Source organism: Cibotium barometz, chromosome 35 (assembly GCF_041138505.1).
Source record: "Cibotium barometz isolate CiBa-2024 chromosome 35, ASM4113850v1, whole genome shotgun sequence".
Taxonomy (NCBI): domain Eukaryota; kingdom Viridiplantae; phylum Streptophyta; class Polypodiopsida; order Cyatheales; family Cibotiaceae; genus Cibotium; species Cibotium barometz.
In genome coordinates, this window is record NC_141080.1 from 32,290,652 (window position 1) to 32,300,655 (window position 10,004).

Here is a 10,004-nt window from a genome sequence, read left to right on the forward strand (position 1 = left end):
CACTTTGCAATTTCGCATTAAAAAAAGATCATTTTAAATATTTAATTTTTTAGATAAAAGGATTTTGAAAATACCTCTTAAATGCACGTGACACAGAGGTCTTCTCTAGAGCGAATGCCTTCGGCAACTTAAGGCATGTAATAAATGTAGGAATATGGCTCATTCGGTTTGAAATGCAATATTCGTACATTTATTTAATGTACGAATAATATAGCTTATCTAGTTTGAAATGGCATCCAGTAGCTAGTAAGTAAACAACTTTGCATTGTTTAGTCACATTTCAAGCAACCAAGGTCACGCTTGTCTTAAATGCGGTATTAAACTAATAATACTGGTGATGGTCCGTGTGGCATGGACCCCTGCTAGAACCGTAGGCTATGTGAAGATAGATGATCTTGTTAATGAAATCCATGTCTTGTGCTTGGTCTAATTAACAAACAAACTTGTCTTACGGGGTTAACCATGTCAACCATGCATGCAAGGATACATTATTAGTTGAAGCGCTAGCTACACAGATCACAATATATAAATCAAGGCTTTGTACTGGGTTCAATAATCCACTCATATTGATTGACATTCTTTAATCATACTTCTTCTTCTTATTATTGGTCAAGCCAAAAAGTGTTGATGTAGAGAGAAGAAGTGGAGACATTCTCCATGTTAAGCATATTGCTGATAGAGAAACCTTAGTAGGGGATGGCACAAAAGACGAATGAGCATGCATCCTACTTGGCACAATGCCAAGTCTACATAAGCCATCTCCTAACCATCTAGCCACACTTGCTAGCGACAGTTGGCCACCATCTAATTTCTCTACTAACACTTACTAACATGGTCACATAGCCTATCAGGTACCCGGGTGTATACCAAAGCAGCCACCCTCATAAAGGAGACCATACAAAATAGAGAACGTCCATCACTCTCAGATGGAAACACTATAAGAAAGAAGGGAGGGAGAGAAAGGATTTGCACTCATGATGGAGTAACACATGAACTCAAAGGGAGTACCACCATGGAAGATTAAGCAAGAAGCTCTCAAACTATGAGTATTGTTCATTAATTGTGAATATAGGAACCATTGTGCAAGCTTCTATGACAGTGTATGTGTGTTGCAGATCTAGAAGGGATAGATGAAGGGTGGTACAGAGCCTAGGATGTGATACAAAAGGTTGAACTAGAACTTAGATGTGGTGGAAGATGACAAAGAGAGATGGAAGGTGGCATGTAGCAGAGGAAGAGCTTAGAGAGGTGAGAAATGGACTAAAGGAGAGAGTGGAGGTGGTCTATGAGAATGGGACGAGCTGGAGAGAATAGAGGTGTGCTGTTGTGAGATGATCATATGAGAAAGGGAGGAGCTTGAGAGAACATAGGTCATGTTGTGAGAAAAGCACATGTGAGTAGGGGACGATCTGGATAGTGCAGCTAAAGAAGTTTTTTTTTCTCTTTTTTGGGGCGCTCCCACAGTACCCAAGTAGATGGTGTATGCATTCGAGAATAAAGCCACTGAGAACCTTGGAAATGAGACTCTAGAGTCCTGCTGTGTAGTTTCAATTGCATCTTGATGTGACATTGTTGAAAACACTCTGGTTGTTCATTTACTGGGCCTATGATCTCTGAGGACTTGTGGGATTGCATCTGTGTTTTCAATTGAAACATCAATGGTGAGACATACAACATAGATCTGGGAGAAGACAACATATCTGATGTGCAAACTTCTTCTCAAGGATGGTATGTGCAATGGTGTGTCCCATACTCGTGTGTAGCATAGCTACATGACCTGCCTGGGTGATGGCATTCACCCAGGCAGGTCATTGCTTGATGTAACATGTCACATGTATGCATTTCTTGGCATTTTATTAGAGACATAATGTTATACTCCCATTCATCGAAATGGAATGTTGCTTCATATTCATAGGGTGATCGATAATCAATATCGTTCCAATTTTCAATAGTTAATCTCCCTCCTTTCCACCACGAGACATAAGATGAATAGTTAGTCTCCCTCCTTCCCACGAGACATAACATCTGATTTTCCATCCTTGACCAGTAGCCCTCTGTGGAGCAGAAAAAAGAACACGAAGACAGGCCTCTATAGCTTCCCACTCCCCCAACCTTAGAAATCACTAACACAAAACAGGGGCACCATAGTTAAAGTAAACACCCAGCAAACACATACACTTCCACTGTGTGCATGACGAGGTAATCGAAGGTTGGCACAAAGTGCACTGTGAGAGTGTAAACCCGTGGACTACACCACCAAACACGTCAATCACGCCTTCTCTTGCAAATCAACACACACAAGATACCAACACACAACCATAGCCAGATACATAACCAGTATCATTCATCCTTGAATTCCCAACCAACATTTCCATACAAGCTTCTTCCGACACAGAAGCTTTTCCTCACACAACCATCTCACATACATGACACCTTCAAATCAACACACAAGATGTATACTCACAAGGTTGTCCCCCATTCATCTTGGCTAGTCTCCCTCTCACTTCCTCTCAAAATATCATCACCTCAGAACCATGAGCTGGCCTCAAACACCAGCGAGACGACAGCAATCCAACAAAACACACAAGCTCTGCACTCAAAGTCGGCACCCTCAACAAGGAACATCACTCTCTGTGGGTGGTCAACACCATCAAGCATCACTTGCTTGTCACCATCCTGTATTCGACCCTACCATGAGAAGAAGCCCATGCCTCAGCTTGCATCATCTACACTCTATCCATGGGGTGTTGCCGCTCTAAATCACCTTTTGGTTGCACATCACCACCTGGCGCGGGCGGGTAGAGACAAAACAAACAAACCATCGCTGCTTGCTACCTGCACAGCTAAACTAGCAAATAACAACACACCTTTTGGCTGCGAATATCTGCTGCATCTTTGTCAGCAGGTGCGCTAAACACATCAACACCTCCAAAACTCCCGATATCAGAGGCGGCCAACTCCAACGATAAACTCCCTCTCTTCGTCTCGCCACCAGCCGCCTTTCTTTTCTTCTCTCTTCAGCTGCTGCAGTTGATGTCCTGTCTCGACGCTCTCTCGTGGTGACTCCCTCTCTCGCCGTCACCACCTCGCCTCTCTCTGCAGTCTCGACAGCATACCCCTTCACGACTTCTCTTCCCTCTGCTTCGCTCTTCGACACCACGTCTTCTCTACTGCAGCTACTGTAGCAAACCTTCCTCTTTTTCCCTATAGTCCCCCAGCTTATCAACGTCCCCTAGCTTATCAACGTCCCCTAGTCGCCGCCACCTCCCCTGTCGAGTGGCCCGCTACAGTTGATGTTCTCCCATTCTCCTACTCTGTCTGCAGTAGTTGGCATCTTTCTCCTCCACAGCTTCACTACTGACGTGCTCTCCTCTTCTCGCTTCCACGCTCTATCTCTGCTTCACTGCCAGCCGTCGCACCTAACGGCAACACCTCCTAACCGTCCCGCTACCAGAGGCGGACCCCAGCAAGTCACCAGCCCATCTCTCTTTTTTTTGCAAATACTCAGTCCTGCTCTCTTTTTGCCCACAGCCGACCTTTGTTCTGGAAGAACCCGCCAGCTTGCCTGAATCAGCAACTTTCCTTTTCGAATCCCCTTGCGCCACCTCTCTCCTGCCACGCACATGTCCATTACCTTCCTTTCCTGGACCTTCCAGACCTAGCTCATGCTTGCAACACATTTAATTGGCATCCCAACAATTAATTGCCCACATGTTCTTGCACTCCTTAGAATACAATCTGGTGCTCATTTTATTTTTGGGACACGCACACATACAGAGTAACCGAATGACTGATACCATCTCCAGCAGACCACGCTCCGGACAAGCCTGTACTAGCCTACTACCAAACCATCCACTCTGTACACCTGCCAGGGCATTCAGGGCAAAGCTTTTTTACATGCCATGCATTCATATGTACACAAGCCCAAAAACCTTTACAAAATTTTGCCTGACACCCTCCCTGGTGGTCATGCTGTGGTGACGACGACGACGATGATGATGCCACTCTACCACAACATCAACAACATTATAAGCAGGTAGTAGAGAAGCACTTACATTTTTCTTCTCTATTAAGAGAGGGTTTGAGTAATAATGAGCTTCTACAAACCATGTGCAAGGAGGGAGAGTTGGAAAGGAAGCTGGATGTCCTTGCCCACATGGACACATCCCCATCCACTCACATCTACATGGCCCTCCTCAAAGCATGCATCAAGGAGTGCCTGATCCATGCCACACGAGTCTATGCATATCCTTCAACATAGGTCACACCTCACTGGCTTGCTAGGTGATTGTTTGGTGGGGATGCTTGCAAGGTGTGGGACCATTGATGAAGAGGTATGCCATGTATCATGTAGATTATGCCATCGCATTATGGACTGTTATGATCACTTCCTCCACCAGACATGCTTCTAACTTCCACCAACACTGGGATGAAGTAGTTCTACAGTGATGTATGAGCTTGTTGCCCATTTTTGTACATGCATGCATGCAAGAAGTGTGCGTGCGTTTGGTCTCTCCCCTCCACATCAGAATGCTAGACAATGGGCATATGCCACAGACATGGGCACGAGGTAGTCACTGAGAGGTAGTCGCCAGCTTTAATGAGAAGCTGCAGTTGTGTGTCTGTATTGAGCAGGGACTGGCCGACTCGTTGGTGGGCAGATTGGATGTGTAGAAGCAGGAGAAGCTTTGGGCCTCAAGAAGCAGGTTGTCTTTTCCATGCGAACCCTTTCTTGCTCCTCGCTCGCAAACCTTGTGATGGGAGGGTCTCTCTTCCTTGCACTCTTTCGAAATAGTAGAGATTAAACTAAGGAAAGAATAAAGAAAGGTTTAAAGTAGTAAACAAAGAATTCAATGGAGAGAGAAGCTTGGATTTGGAGCTCCTAGCCAACATTTGTGTGCTTATATAGTTGAGCTTGCTTGCATTTCACTGGTTGCAAGCAACTAGAATAGATAACTTTATTATCATATTCAATTTTATAAATTCTTTTTATTTGTTGATTTATGAATATATGTCTACATTATATATATATATATATATATATAATATTGCTAATAACATATATATGTTTACATAATGTATATATATAATATTTCTAATAACATATATATTTATCAAATAATTACTATATAACCTTTAGTATCTATTAATTACTAAATATATATTTATATATTTTTATTTCTCTTCAAATATATATTTATTAAATAATAAGTATATAATTTTAAAATATATATATATATATATATATATATATAATATTATATACATTTAATACATAAATATACTTTAATAAATATAAAAACCATAAAAATACATATTTTTAAAATACTTAATAAGATACATATAATTTTTTAAAAAATTTCAATATTTATAAAAAATATATATTTACACGCATTTTCATTTGTAATAGAAAGACTTTTTAAAAAATAGAAAGACTATTAGGCATGCATAGAAAGACTTTTAAAAAAATAGAAAGACTATTAGGCATTATTATCATGGATCACTGACATGCATTAGCAACACACCTGCATCTACAACAAGCTTAGTGGAAGTGTGCATTGGTCACAAGTGGAGATGAGCCATGTACACCAAGCTAGGATCATGCATAAGAAGAAGTGTAAAGTCCCTAAAAGATATACACACATAATAGGCATCGCCTAAAAGATCCTTATCCATCCTCACTTATGTGTTGTCCACCTAAGCGAGAATTAATAACTTGTTCCAATCATTATATTTCCCGCATAGTTATGCTTAATGATGTACTAAAGGGATGACCAAGCCAAGTGAAAGAGCCGGCATCCACTTAATGTGTTCTTAGAAGACTAGCCTAGACAAGGTTAGATAATAAGTGGGCATCTAATGAGTTATTGGGTGTGGATGCCCAAACTTATAGCTCCCTTGTATATAATTAAATTTCTCTCATAAGAAAGGGACATCCCCTTGAGTGTTGATTGAGAGTGTGCTCTTGTCCTTTGTGCCCTACCTCTCTACCTTATCCTCTTATTCTCTTGGTAGTGCTTATGTGAGAGTGAGTGTGTATGAGAGTTCTACCCTCTTGCCCTATTGGTTTTGCCATGTCTTGATAGTGAGAGAGTGGGAGTGAGCTATTATCTTTGTGTAAGAGTGAGAGTGAGCTATTGTTTTTGTACGGTGGTGGAGCATAGTCTTGCAACAACACGGGGAGTGCCAAGGTGGGTCTTCTCAAGTGCTATCTTTCCAAGAGCCCTGTAACCTCCAATGCTAATCCCATCAATCCTACCAACCCTAAACCTCATCCTTTCGAGATTATCGGTTTAAATATCATGGACCCTAACCTTGCAAGTAACCCTATTGAGGTTTTGGGCGATCTACTAATAATCGCCATAAGAAGGGAGTAGCCCTTTCAAGTACCACATATATTTTTGTGCACTTGGAGACCATACAAAAGTTTAGAAATATTAAATTTGTGTACAAGAAGAGCCTCTGCATAAAAGGATCCTTTTGCAAAATAAATGTACCAAAAAGGATCACAGTAGCGATATATGACAGAGTGAGATACATAACAAAGGAAAAACACACAAGAGACAAAAAAAACAAACGGGGAAAAGAGAAATAATCCTTATTAGGAAGAGGCAAAGCTTATAGAGGAACAAGCCACATAAGAGAGGAGGATAGAGCAAGAGGATAGAGGCATAGTGGAATGAAGTAGCGACTTCAAAAAGTAGTAAAAGAGCAAAGGAAAAAGGAAGAAGCAACAAGTAGAGGGAGAGAAAAAGGTGCAAAGATACAAAGTGAGGAGCACACCTTAGGCCGATTATCCTAGACCACCATGCCCACTAGCCATTGTTGCGCTTCCAAGGTGCCCAAGAAAAGAAGACGATTATCCTAGACCACAATGCCCACTAGCCATTGTTGCACTTCGAAGGTGCCCAAGAAAAGAAGACGATTCCGATTTGGAAGTACCAGAAGAGTAGAGATCTTCTCCTACCTAAGGCCCCCTTTGTAAGGGTTGTAATTAATCAATCTTAGATGAAGGGGATTTAGACTAGGACCACCACATCTAAGGCCCAATGATAATGGACTCACTACATTCAATAATGGCCTTACATTTAAAGAAATATTAGACGAAGTGCATTTAGACCAAGACCACCACATCTAAGGCACAACATAGAAATGACCCTATAGGAGGCCTCTAAGGAGATTTTGGTTAGGGTTTTCAAAGACATCTTGTGCCACATACATGCCAAGTGGGCCACTCTTATACCTAAGGAATCGTAGGTGGCAAGATGGCTTAGGGCAGATAGATTATTAAAAAAATTCAAAGACATGGTACAGTCTCAATGATGTAATACCTACCAAATCTAATATAAATCCCAAATTTCACAAAGGCGCATCTTGTAAAAAAAAGGAAATTTGTAATTTTCTTTGTGCATTTGTATTGTTCCTTGGTAGTTGTAATTATAATTTCATAGTATACATACCACGATATGTATGAATTTGATGCCATCAAATGTCCTATGAATACGTACATGCAATTTGTGCAACTATATCAGCCCGAGGAATGTTTTTGGAAAGAAGGATTTTTGGCTTTACCAAAATATAAAAATGAAATATGGTTTTGTTAATTTTTTATTTCTAACTTGAGGAATCCAATTACTAAATTGAAGCTAGAAGGCATCGATCTAGGCATAAAGGTCTAAGAAAGAGAAAGCTAAATTAACGCTACAAGGCACCTAATCTAGGCATCAAGAAGGTCTAAGAAAGAGAGAGGAATCCAATTACTAAATTGAAGCTAGAAGGCATCGATCTAGGCATAAAGGTCTAAGAAAGAGAAAGCTAAATTAACGCTACAAGGCACCTAATCTAGGCATCAAGAAGGTCTAAGAAAGAGAGAGGATTTGCTAAAAAGAAAATAGAAGTAGTTTTTTTCATGATTTGGTGAAGAAGGTTTGTAATTTTGGAAATATTTATACGAAGAGAAGTTGCACAAGTAGCTCCAAATATCCATAATCTTGTTGTTCCAAAAATAATAAAATCCACAAAAGAAGAGATCCTCAAATGTGATTCTTAGTTATTTTCTTGAATCTTTCTAATTTGTTTTGAAGATGCTTTATTGTAATGAAGGTTCTAAAGGTTACGAGTGTGATCTCTAAGAATTGGAGTCTCTATGGGCTAAATCTTTGTAATCTTAAATTTTGTATCTTTGGAGAGGTTGATTGTATCTTTTAGACCCTCTGGATGTGAATGTGAGTGTAAGAACAAGTGCAAGTGGTATGATGTCCTTTGTGGAGGTTTATTTGAAGCCCTTTAGAAAGGTAATTATATGAGGCCCTTTGCTGTCACAAATGTGTGAGTCTTTAGAGGTATATGTATGCTTAGGGGTCGTTTAGGTGGTTTAACCTTTATTAAGAGTGTTTGTTATATAGCCTTTTCTATTAAATTAATGAATTGATCAACCCCTATCATCATATTCTATACTTTTATGTATATTACAAGTTGATGTGAATGACTTTAAAGGGTGTGTATGCATGTGACTAGAAAATTATAAATTCTACCATGTACTGTAATCTACAACATTTGGTGCTTGAATAACTTGGATCCTCAAAGAAAGTACACAAAAATCAATATGAACTTGGAGTAGGTAAATATATATTAATAGAACTAAAAAAGTAAGAAAAGTATCAAAACTCAATCAAAAAACCAAATGAGTAATATAAGTAAAATAATCTTTAAGAATTACTAAAATTTATGAACAATATATATTTAAACATTGTGGTCATGTTAACAACTTTTTTATAGATTATCTATTGTTATAACATTCACAATATATATTAATAAATTAATGAAAATAACTATTTAGGTTTTAAATAAAAAAGTAAATCATTGATAGGGTGGATTAGCATATAGAATACTTGTATTATATATGAAAAAGGGAATGATAGGGTGGATTAGTTCACGAGTACATTAATTAGAATAAGTATTTAGATTATAAACAAAAATGTGCATGGATGATAGGGTGGATTGTCATATAGGATGTACTTGTGTTATATATAAAAAAGAGAATGATAGGGTGGATATGTACATGAATGATAGGGTCGATTAGCATATAGATTACTTGTAGTATATATAAAAAAGAGAATGATGTGTGATCAACTATTTATATTTTGAGATTGTTTTCAATTAAAAATGTGTATGTGTAAGAGAAGCCCCTTCGTTATGGTACCTAATAATACAAAGAAGCTCCTTAATGTCATAAGACTTTCAAGGAACACGTTTTTTTGGCGAGCAATTTCCAACGAGTGAATCTTCCTTTTTGGCGAGCACTTTTTTCCTCTCTCTTTACTCTCTTCGTAGTATATGTATCTCTCTCCCTCACTCACATTCTCTCCTCTCCATACCCAATCCCTACACTCCCTCTCTCTCTATTGTCCCACTCCCTCTCTCTCTATTGTCCCACTCTTCTCCATACCCAATCCCTACACTCCCTCTCTCTCTATTGTCCCACTCCCTCTCTCTCTCTCTCCCTAATTTACACTCTCCCTCTCCCCCTCTCTCCAACATCTCTCTATACACCACCTCTCTCTCCCCCTCACTTATTCTTCCACACCCTTAGAACTCTATTCCATCCATTAATCACACATAATGTTTAAAGTGTTGCAATCCCTTCCATCCATATTAATAAAAAGTCATTACATACAAAAGGTCTTCATGCCGTAAGTGGACAAGGAAATTAGCCATTGAAGTTTTGGAATACCTTTGCATCCATATTGTTCACAAGCCAAGTTCAAAAACCAAAAAAAGGTCAACCTAATACAAATGTTTGTACTTGCTTACACTCTAGGCCAACTCCGGGTATATCCTGTGTCTATTTAAAGCCTCAGCAACATTCCTTTCAGTCAACATTGGTCGATGAATAAACATATTCTCATTTTGGCTAAGGCTAAGGACCCTCAGGTACACAAAGTATAGGTGCTTGCCATGTAAGATATGGCTTCCTCTTTTCAATCCTTCCCATGAAATCTAGA